Here is an 8,885-nt window from a genome sequence, read left to right on the forward strand (position 1 = left end):
GAAAAGACAGTTTTGGTGGAAACAGATGAAAGATGATATTGCTGAATTTGTATCCAAATGTCTGAATTGTCAGCAGGTGAAAGCAGAAAGAAAGAAACCAGGAGGACTGTTAAAGAGTCTAGCTATTCCTGAATGGAAATGGGATCACATTTCCATGGATTTTGTGACGAAGCTACCGAGATCTTCCCGAGGTTGTGATGCAATTTGGGTCGTGATTGACAGATTGACCAAATCAGCATGCTTTATTCCGTACAAGATGACGTACCGACATGACCAGATGGCGGAGATTTATGTCAGAGAGGTAGTCAGATTGCACGGAGTGCCGAAGTCGATTGTTTCAGACCGTGATCCTCGGTTTACTTCGCACTTCTGGCAGATTTTACAGCAGGCTCTAGGTACGAAGTTGCACCTGAGTGCCGCATATCATCCACAGACCGACGGACAGTCAGAGCGGACTATCCAGACATTGGAAGATATGCTAAGAGCTGTAGTGCTTGATTTTAGCACCAATTGGCAAGAATCTTTGCCACTTTGTGAATTCTCGTACAACAACAGCTATCAGACGAGTATTGAGATGGCTCCTTTCGAAACGTTGTACGGTAGGAAATGCAGATCCCCTCTGTATTGGGATGATATCTCTGAGGTTCCTGAGATTGGACCTGATATGATCAGAGATATGACGGAAAAAGTGAAGCTGATACAGAAAAGAATGAAGGCAGCACAAGATAGACAAGCCAAATATGCCAACATCAGACGACGACCGTTGGTATTTGAGCTAGGAGACCAAGTATTTCTGAAGATTTCACCTTTTAGGGGAGTTGTCAGAATTGGCAAGAAAGGGAAGCTGTCTCCACGATATATTGGGCCGTACGAGATTCTCGAGAAGATAAGAGATCGTGCCTATCGACTCGTCTTGCCGCCTTCTTTATCAGGGATACATGGTGTCTTTCATGTATCATTATTGAGAAAATATCTTTCTGATGCTTCACATATTATTCAGCCAGACGAGGCCGAACTTGATGAGACATTGAGCTATTTTGAAAAGCCGATTCAGATTCTTGATCGGAAGGAAAAACAGCTCAGAACGAAGACTATTCCACATGTGAAAGTTTAGTGGAGTCGTCATGGCGTTGAAGAAGCTACTTGGAAAACTGAGTCAGGCATGAGACAAAAGTTCCCAGAATTATTTCACTGATGTGAGTATTCTTATTTAGCTTCTATTCTCCATTCCTTATTGTATCTGAGTTGATATTTGATTGATTACATGTGATTTCGGGGACGAAATCGGATCTTAGGGGGGAGAATTGTAATGGCCAAGATTTGATGTGTAGTTAATCTGAAATGATTCGTTGATTAATTGTAATGTGATCATAGACGGAACAGATCAGACTGGGATATCCGAAAAGGAGAATTAATTATGATTTGAGGATGATATGACATTGAAGAGGACATGGGATAGCATGAACAAAGGTTGAAAACAAGTAGGCATCACGCACATGCGCGGAGAGAGGCGCGCATATGCGCGAGATACTACGCGCGAGAAGGGGCGCGCATATGCGCGAGGCAAGTACTTGGAGTGATTGCCGAGACAGTAAGTCTCGCGCATATGCGCGAGACATGACGAGCATATGCGCGAGCAAGTGTTGTCCAAGAAGCTGAGTCCAGAGAGTTGGGCGCATATGCGCGGAGATGCGTTGCGCATATGCGCCAGCTGTTGCGATGCCAAACTGCCGAAACCAGTAGGTCTCGCGCATATGCACCGGTTGAGGTCGCGCATATGCGCGAGACGTGCTGCACATAGAAGTAGCCACCTAGCCTTCACATGCATGATATATATATCAAAATCGAAATTTGGCATTCAGAATTCAAAAAACGAAAAAGGCCGAGGAAAGTTTGCCAGAAATCCTTATGTTTTTATATTTCGATCCGTCAGTTAGATTTTTAATCCGACCTCAGTACCGTGTTTCTATTGACGAGAGCTTCAACTGGACGTAATTTTTGTTACGTTTTGTTATGTTTTCAAATTATGATACTGTCAGAATTAGATATGATTCATATATGGTGTTTCTGATATGTTAGACATCGTATAATCGAAACCAGATTGAAGAACGGATAACGTATAAAATTGTTATGATTTTCTTAGTTGATTTGATTGAGATTTGATATCAGATTTGTATTGTATCGATTATGAGTTGGGGGATTCGATATCTGTTGATTTGTATTGCTGGGTATATTGAAATTTTACGGTTATGCCGTTGAAACAGATTTTGATTCAGTTCTGAGTATATCCAGTATTGATCTGAGTTGAATATTGATACGATACCCTCGATATTGTAATTTCCAGATTGAGTATTCACATTCATTGAATCCGAGACTTTGACAGAATCAGATTTACAGAAAGAAAAAGGTATAAATTAATGTTGATGCGGGATTGCACAACTCGAGTTAGATTTGACTTGAGTTTCCCAAAATCACATACTGAATAATTATGGCATTTGATATTTGCAATGCTTGATATTGATATGCTTATTCTTTTGATTTATAGCAAAGCATGAGTTAGAGTTGGACAGATTCGCCTAGTCTTTAACAGAACCGCCAAGTCACTGGACTTTTAAATATATGTCGATAGACTGAGGAAAAGACCGACTCCTATTGCAGATCTTCAATACAGACAGCAAAAGTCAGGGACTAAGAACGTACCACCATCTAGATGGGGTAAAGTAGATGGGAGAACGTTGCGTTCTTATTCAGATCTGGATCCCTAGATTAGGATGAGTCGAGTCAGAGTCTAGGAGTCACAGAGTGTGATTCAGAGATTGTATTGATACATGTTTTGCAGATTTGATACATGTTATTGATAGGTGTTTCATGCTTTTATATATGCATTTATATGACTGCATGTTTACATTGTTTATACTGGGATATATATCTCACCGGAGTTATCCGGCTGTTGTCGTGTTTGTATGTGTGCATGACAACAGGTGGGACAGGTTCAGGGTCGAGGAGATGAAGAGAGATCGTGATTAGAGTGGAGACTACGGACTTTGATTAGAGATAGGGTTTAAACACTTGATTTGTAGTCGTTAAACCTTAGTTTGAATGGTTGTATATAGTACAAGACTTGTACTTTAATATTGACATGCATATTAGAATGTATTCCATTACGTTCCGCATTTAATACTCTATTTTAACAAGAAAAAAAAATTTGGACCCTATTTATTATAATTGATTAAGTTGTCCCAATGATGATTAAGAATATCATTAGCGTCTGGGTCCCCACAACAGGTGGTATCAGAGTGATAGATCCTTTAGACTGAGATAGGAGCTAGTGAGCGGGGTAGAATGAGTTTTCTTTCCTTGCTTGTGATTGCTAGCATGTGTTACTGCTTTATATAATACATGTTTACTTGACTATCTGATTTGATTTGTAACGTGTATTATTAAGAATGAATCAGAACCGATTCTTGATCAGCAGTAAGATGATCAGAGGAGGACTGAAACAGGTTTTTTGTATTTGGTTACTAACCCTTTTGGTAATCAGATATGCCTCCCCGAAAAATATCATAACAGGGTAGTACTTCGAATCCTCCAATGGATATTACAGCAACACCGATGGAAACACTGTTGAAGAGGTTTCAGTCATTTAAACCGCCAACCCTGAAAGGAACAGAGACTTCTGTCGATTGTGAGAGCTGGTTAGATGACATAGAAATGATGTTTGATTCGTTGGATTACACAGATGAGCGGAGAGTGAAACTGATAGGGCACCAGTTGCATGATGTTGCAATGAACTGGTGGATTACAACAAAGCGGGCCTTGGATCATCGAGGTACAGTTATTACCTAGAATGTATTTAGAACTGAGTTTTATCAGAGATTCTTTCCAGTGTCGTACAGGAAAGATAAGGGAGCAGAATTTGCAAACTTAAGAAGGGGTCAATTGAACATTGAGGACTATGTGACCAAGTTTTCTACCTTGTTGCGATTTGCTCCACATGTGGCCAAGAATGAAGAAGCTATTGCTAATCAGTTCATCAATGGTTTGAATCCTGAGATCTTTACATTGGTGAACACAAGGCGACCGAATAATTTCACTGATGCCCTGAACCGAGCCAAAGGGGCAGAAGCTGGTCTGATTAGATAGAAAGTAGCTTCCTATGTTCCTCCAGCACCGAGACCACAGCAACCACCTCCCAGATTTGAGGGTGGCAGCAGCAGTGGTGGAAAGAAGGACTTCTTGAAAGCTAGAGGAAAGAAATTCAAGAAGATAGGGAGCAGTTCATCTAGCTCTGGTGGTTCTCGACAGAGCCAGAGCTATACTGGAGAGTACTGCCGAACTTGCGGAGGGAGACATTTGACCGAGCAATGCCAGGGAATAACTGGTAGTTGCAATATCTGCAAACAACAGGGACACTTTGCTAGGGTGTGTCCACAGAGAGGTTCCCAAAGATCTCAGGGAGCCGAATCAGCTGGATCAGCGGCACAGATTGAGAGACGATCCGCTGCTGTTCATTCGTTCTAGCTAGCCCCAGCTCAGTCACAGCAGAGGCCCGGAGGTAGCCAGACAGTGAGCCAGCCTCCTAGACAGCAGGCCAGAGTATTCGCTTTGACAGAGGAGCAGGCTCAGGAGGCACCCGATGATGTTGTTGCAGGTAACTGTTTTATTTCTGGTTACCCTGCTTATGTATTGATTGGTAACGGTGCTTCTCATACATTTATTTCTGAGAAATTTGCATTGAGTCATGCTTTGCCTATTGAGTCATTATCGCCTGCAGTGTTTGTTTCTTCTCCGTTGGGGACAAGTTTAATATCATTGAATTCTGTAAAACATTGCATACTACAGTATGACGGGCATGAGATTGAGTTAGACTGCATCGTAATTGGACTGTCTGATTTTGACTGTATTATCGGGATTGATATGCTGACCAAGTACAGAGCGACTGTTGATTGTTTCAACAAGATTGTGAGATTCAGACAAGATATGTCTGATGAGTGGAAATTCTACGGTAAGGGTTCTAGATTTAAAATTCCTTTGATATCCGTATTGTCTATGACTCGACTGTTACAGAAAAGAGCAGAGGGATTCCTTGTCTATTCAGTTGACTTACTAAAATCGAGTCCATCATTGGCAGACCTGCCAGTGGTGTGTGAGTTTGCTGACGTCTTCCCAGACGAGATTTCGGGTTTGCCTCAGATTCGAGAGATCGACTTCAACATTGAATTGATGCCAGATACAGTTCCGATTTCAAGGGCTCCGTATAGAATGGCAACGATTGAATTGAAAGAGTTGAAAGAACAGTTGGAAGATTTACTGGCCAAGGGATACATCAGACCGAGTGTTTTGCCTTGGAATGCTCCAGTATTATTTGTGAGGAAGAAAGACGGTTCTATGAGACTCTGTATTGACTATCGGCAACTGAACAAGGCTACGGTAAAGAACAAATACCCGTTGCCTCGCATTGATGATTTGTTTGATCAGTTGAAGGGTTCATCTGTATATTCCAAGATCGATCTGAGATCTGGATATCATCAGCTAAGAGTTAGGGATTCTGATATCTCGAAGACAGCATTGAGAACCAGGTATGGACATTATGAGTTTATTGTCATGCCGTTTGGGTTGACGAATGCTCCAGCTGTGTTTATGGGTCTGATGAACCGTGTGTTTCAGAAATATCTCGATGATTTTGTTATTATATTCATTGATGACATTTTGATATATTCGAATATTATGATTGAGCATGCTAATCATCTGAGAATTGTGTTGAAAATTTTGAGAGCTGAGAAATTATATGCTAAACTGTCGAAATGCGAGTTTTGGTTGAGACAGGTTGTATTTCTGGGGCATATTATATCCGGAGACGGTATATCTATTGATCCCAGTAAAGTTGAGGCAGTGATTTCTTGGCCGAGACCGACATCAGTGCCCGAGATTCGCAGTTTTATGGGTCTGGCAGGATATTATCGTCGATTTATTAAAGATTTCTCGAGTATTGTCAAGCCTATTACTCAGTTGACTCAGAAGAATGCTCCATTTGTTTGGTCTGAAGAATGTGAGACCAGTTTTCTTGAATTGAAGAAAAGATTGACCAGTGCTCCGATCTTGACGATTCCATCAGATACTGGTGATTTTTTGGTTTATTGTGATGCATCTCATCGAGGATTAGGTTGTATTCTAATGCAACGAGGACATGTGATTGCTTATGCCTCAAGACAGTTGAAACCACACGAGACTCGTTACCCAATTCATGATCTTGAATTGGCGGCCATTGTATTTTCTTTGAAGATATGGCGACACTATCTCTATGGCGAGAAATTTGAAATCTATTCTGATCACAAGAACTTGAAATACTTGTTTTCACAGTCAAAATTGAATATGAGACAGCGTAGATGGCTCGATTTGTTAAAGGATTTCGATTGTGAAATCAAGTACTATCCAGGGAAGTCTAATGCAGCAGCCGATGCCTTGAGTCGAAAGGTATGTGCTCTATCCTTATCGACGATAGGTATTTCGAATTTGATTGAAGATTGATGTTTTTCTGGATTAGCATTTGATATCGATAGCAGACCATTGCGACTTGCTACGATTCAAATGGAACCAGATTTGATTGTTCGCATTAAAGAGGCACATAAAAATTATCTCAATGTTCAGAAGTCGATTGAGATGGTCAGAGCAAGACATCAGTCAGAGTATCAGGTACATGATCATATTTTGTATGTGAATAACCGTCTTGTGATGCCAGATGTTTTAGATTTGAAACAACAGATTTTATCAGAAGCGCACTGCAGTCGATTCAGTATTCATCCTAGTGGCAGAAAGATGTATAATGATTTGAAAAGACAGTTTTGGTGGAAACAGATGAAAGATGATATTGCTGAATTTGTATCCAAATGTCTGAATTGTCAGCAGGTGAAAGCAGAAAGAAAGAAACCAGGAGGACTGTTAAAGAGTCTAGCTATTCCTGAATGGAAATGGGATCACATTTCCATGGATTTTGTGACGAAGCTACCGAGATCTTCCCGAGGTTGTGATGCAATTTGGGTCGTGATTGACAGATTGACCAAATCAGCATGCTTTATTCCGTACAAGATGACGTACCGACATGACCAGATGGCGGAGATTTATGTCAGAGAGGTAGTCAGATTGCACGGAGTGCCGAAGTCGATTGTTTCAGACCGTGATCCTCGGTTTACTTCGCACTTCTGGCAGATTTTACAGCAGGCTCTAGGTACGAAGTTGCACCTGAGTGCCGCATATCATCCACAGACCGACGGACAGTCAGAGCGGACTATCCAGACATTGGAAGATATGCTAAGAGCTGTAGTGCTTGATTTTAGCACCAATTGGCAAGAATCTTTGCCACTTTGTGAATTCTCGTACAACAACAGCTATCAGACGAGTATTGAGATGGCTCCTTTCGAAACGTTGTACGGTAGGAAATGCAGATCCCCTCTGTATTGGGATGATATCTCTGAGGTTCCTGAGATTGGACCTGATATGATCAGAGATATGACGGAAAAAGTGAAGCTGATACAGAAAAGAATGAAGGCAGCACAAGATAGACAAGCCAAATATGCCAACATCAGACGACGACCGTTGGTATTTGAGCTAGGAGACCAAGTATTTCTGAAGATTTCACCTTTTAGGGGAGTTGTCAGAATTGGCAAGAAAGGGAAGCTGTCTCCACGATATATTGGGCCGTACGAGATTCTCGAGAAGATAAGAGATCGTGCCTATCGACTCGTCTTGCCGCCTTCTTTATCAGGGATACATGGTGTCTTTCATGTATCATTATTGAGAAAATATCTTTCTGATGCTTCACATATTATTCAGCCAGACGAGGCCGAACTTGATGAGACATTGAGCTATTTTGAAAAGCCGATTCAGATTCTTGATCGGAAGGAAAAACAGCTCAGAACGAAGACTATTCCACATGTGAAAGTTTAGTGGAGTCGTCATGGCGTTGAAGAAGCTACTTGGAAAACTGAGTCAGGCATGAGACAAAAGTTCCCAGAATTATTTCACTGATGTGAGTATTCTTATTTAGCTTCTATTCTCCATTCCTTATTGTATCTGAGTTGATATTTGATTGATTACATGTGATTTCGGGGACGAAATCGGATCTTAGGGGGGAGAATTGTAATGGCCAAGATTTGATGTGTAGTTAATCTGAAATGATTCGTTGATTAATTGTAATGTGATCATAGACGGAACAGATCAGACTGGGATATCCGAAAAGGAGAATTAATTATGATTTGAGGATGATATGACATTGAAGAGGACATGGGATAGCATGAACAAAGGTTGAAAACAAGTAGGCATCACGCACATGCGCGGAGAGAGGCGCGCATATGCGCGAGATACTACGCGCGAGAAGGGGCGCGCATATGCGCGAGGCAAGTACTTGGAGTGATTGCCGAGACAGTAAGTCTCGCGCATATGCGCGAGACATGACGAGCATATGCGCGAGCAAGTGTTGTCCAAGAAGCTGAGTCCAGAGAGTTGGGCGCATATGCGCGGAGATGCGTTGCGCATATGCGCCAGCTGTTGCGATGCCAAACTGCCGAAACCAGTAGGTCTCGCGCATATGCACCGGTTGAGGTCGCGCATATGCGCGAGACGTGCTGCACATAGAAGTAGCCACCTAGCCTTCACATGCATGATATATATATCAAAATCGAAATTTGGCATTCAGAATTCAAAAAACGAAAAAGGCCGAGGAAAGTTTGCCAGAAATCCTTATGTTTTTATATTTCGATCCGTCAGTTAGATTTTTAATCCGACCTCAGTACCGTGTTTCTATTGACGAGAGCTTCAACTGGACGTAATTTTTGTTACGTTTTGTTATGTTTTCAAATTATGATACTGTCAGAATTAGATATGATTCA

This window comes from Primulina tabacum, chromosome 14 (assembly GCF_025594145.1).
Source record: "Primulina tabacum isolate GXHZ01 chromosome 14, ASM2559414v2, whole genome shotgun sequence".
Taxonomy (NCBI): Eukaryota; Viridiplantae; Streptophyta; class Magnoliopsida; order Lamiales; family Gesneriaceae; genus Primulina; species Primulina tabacum.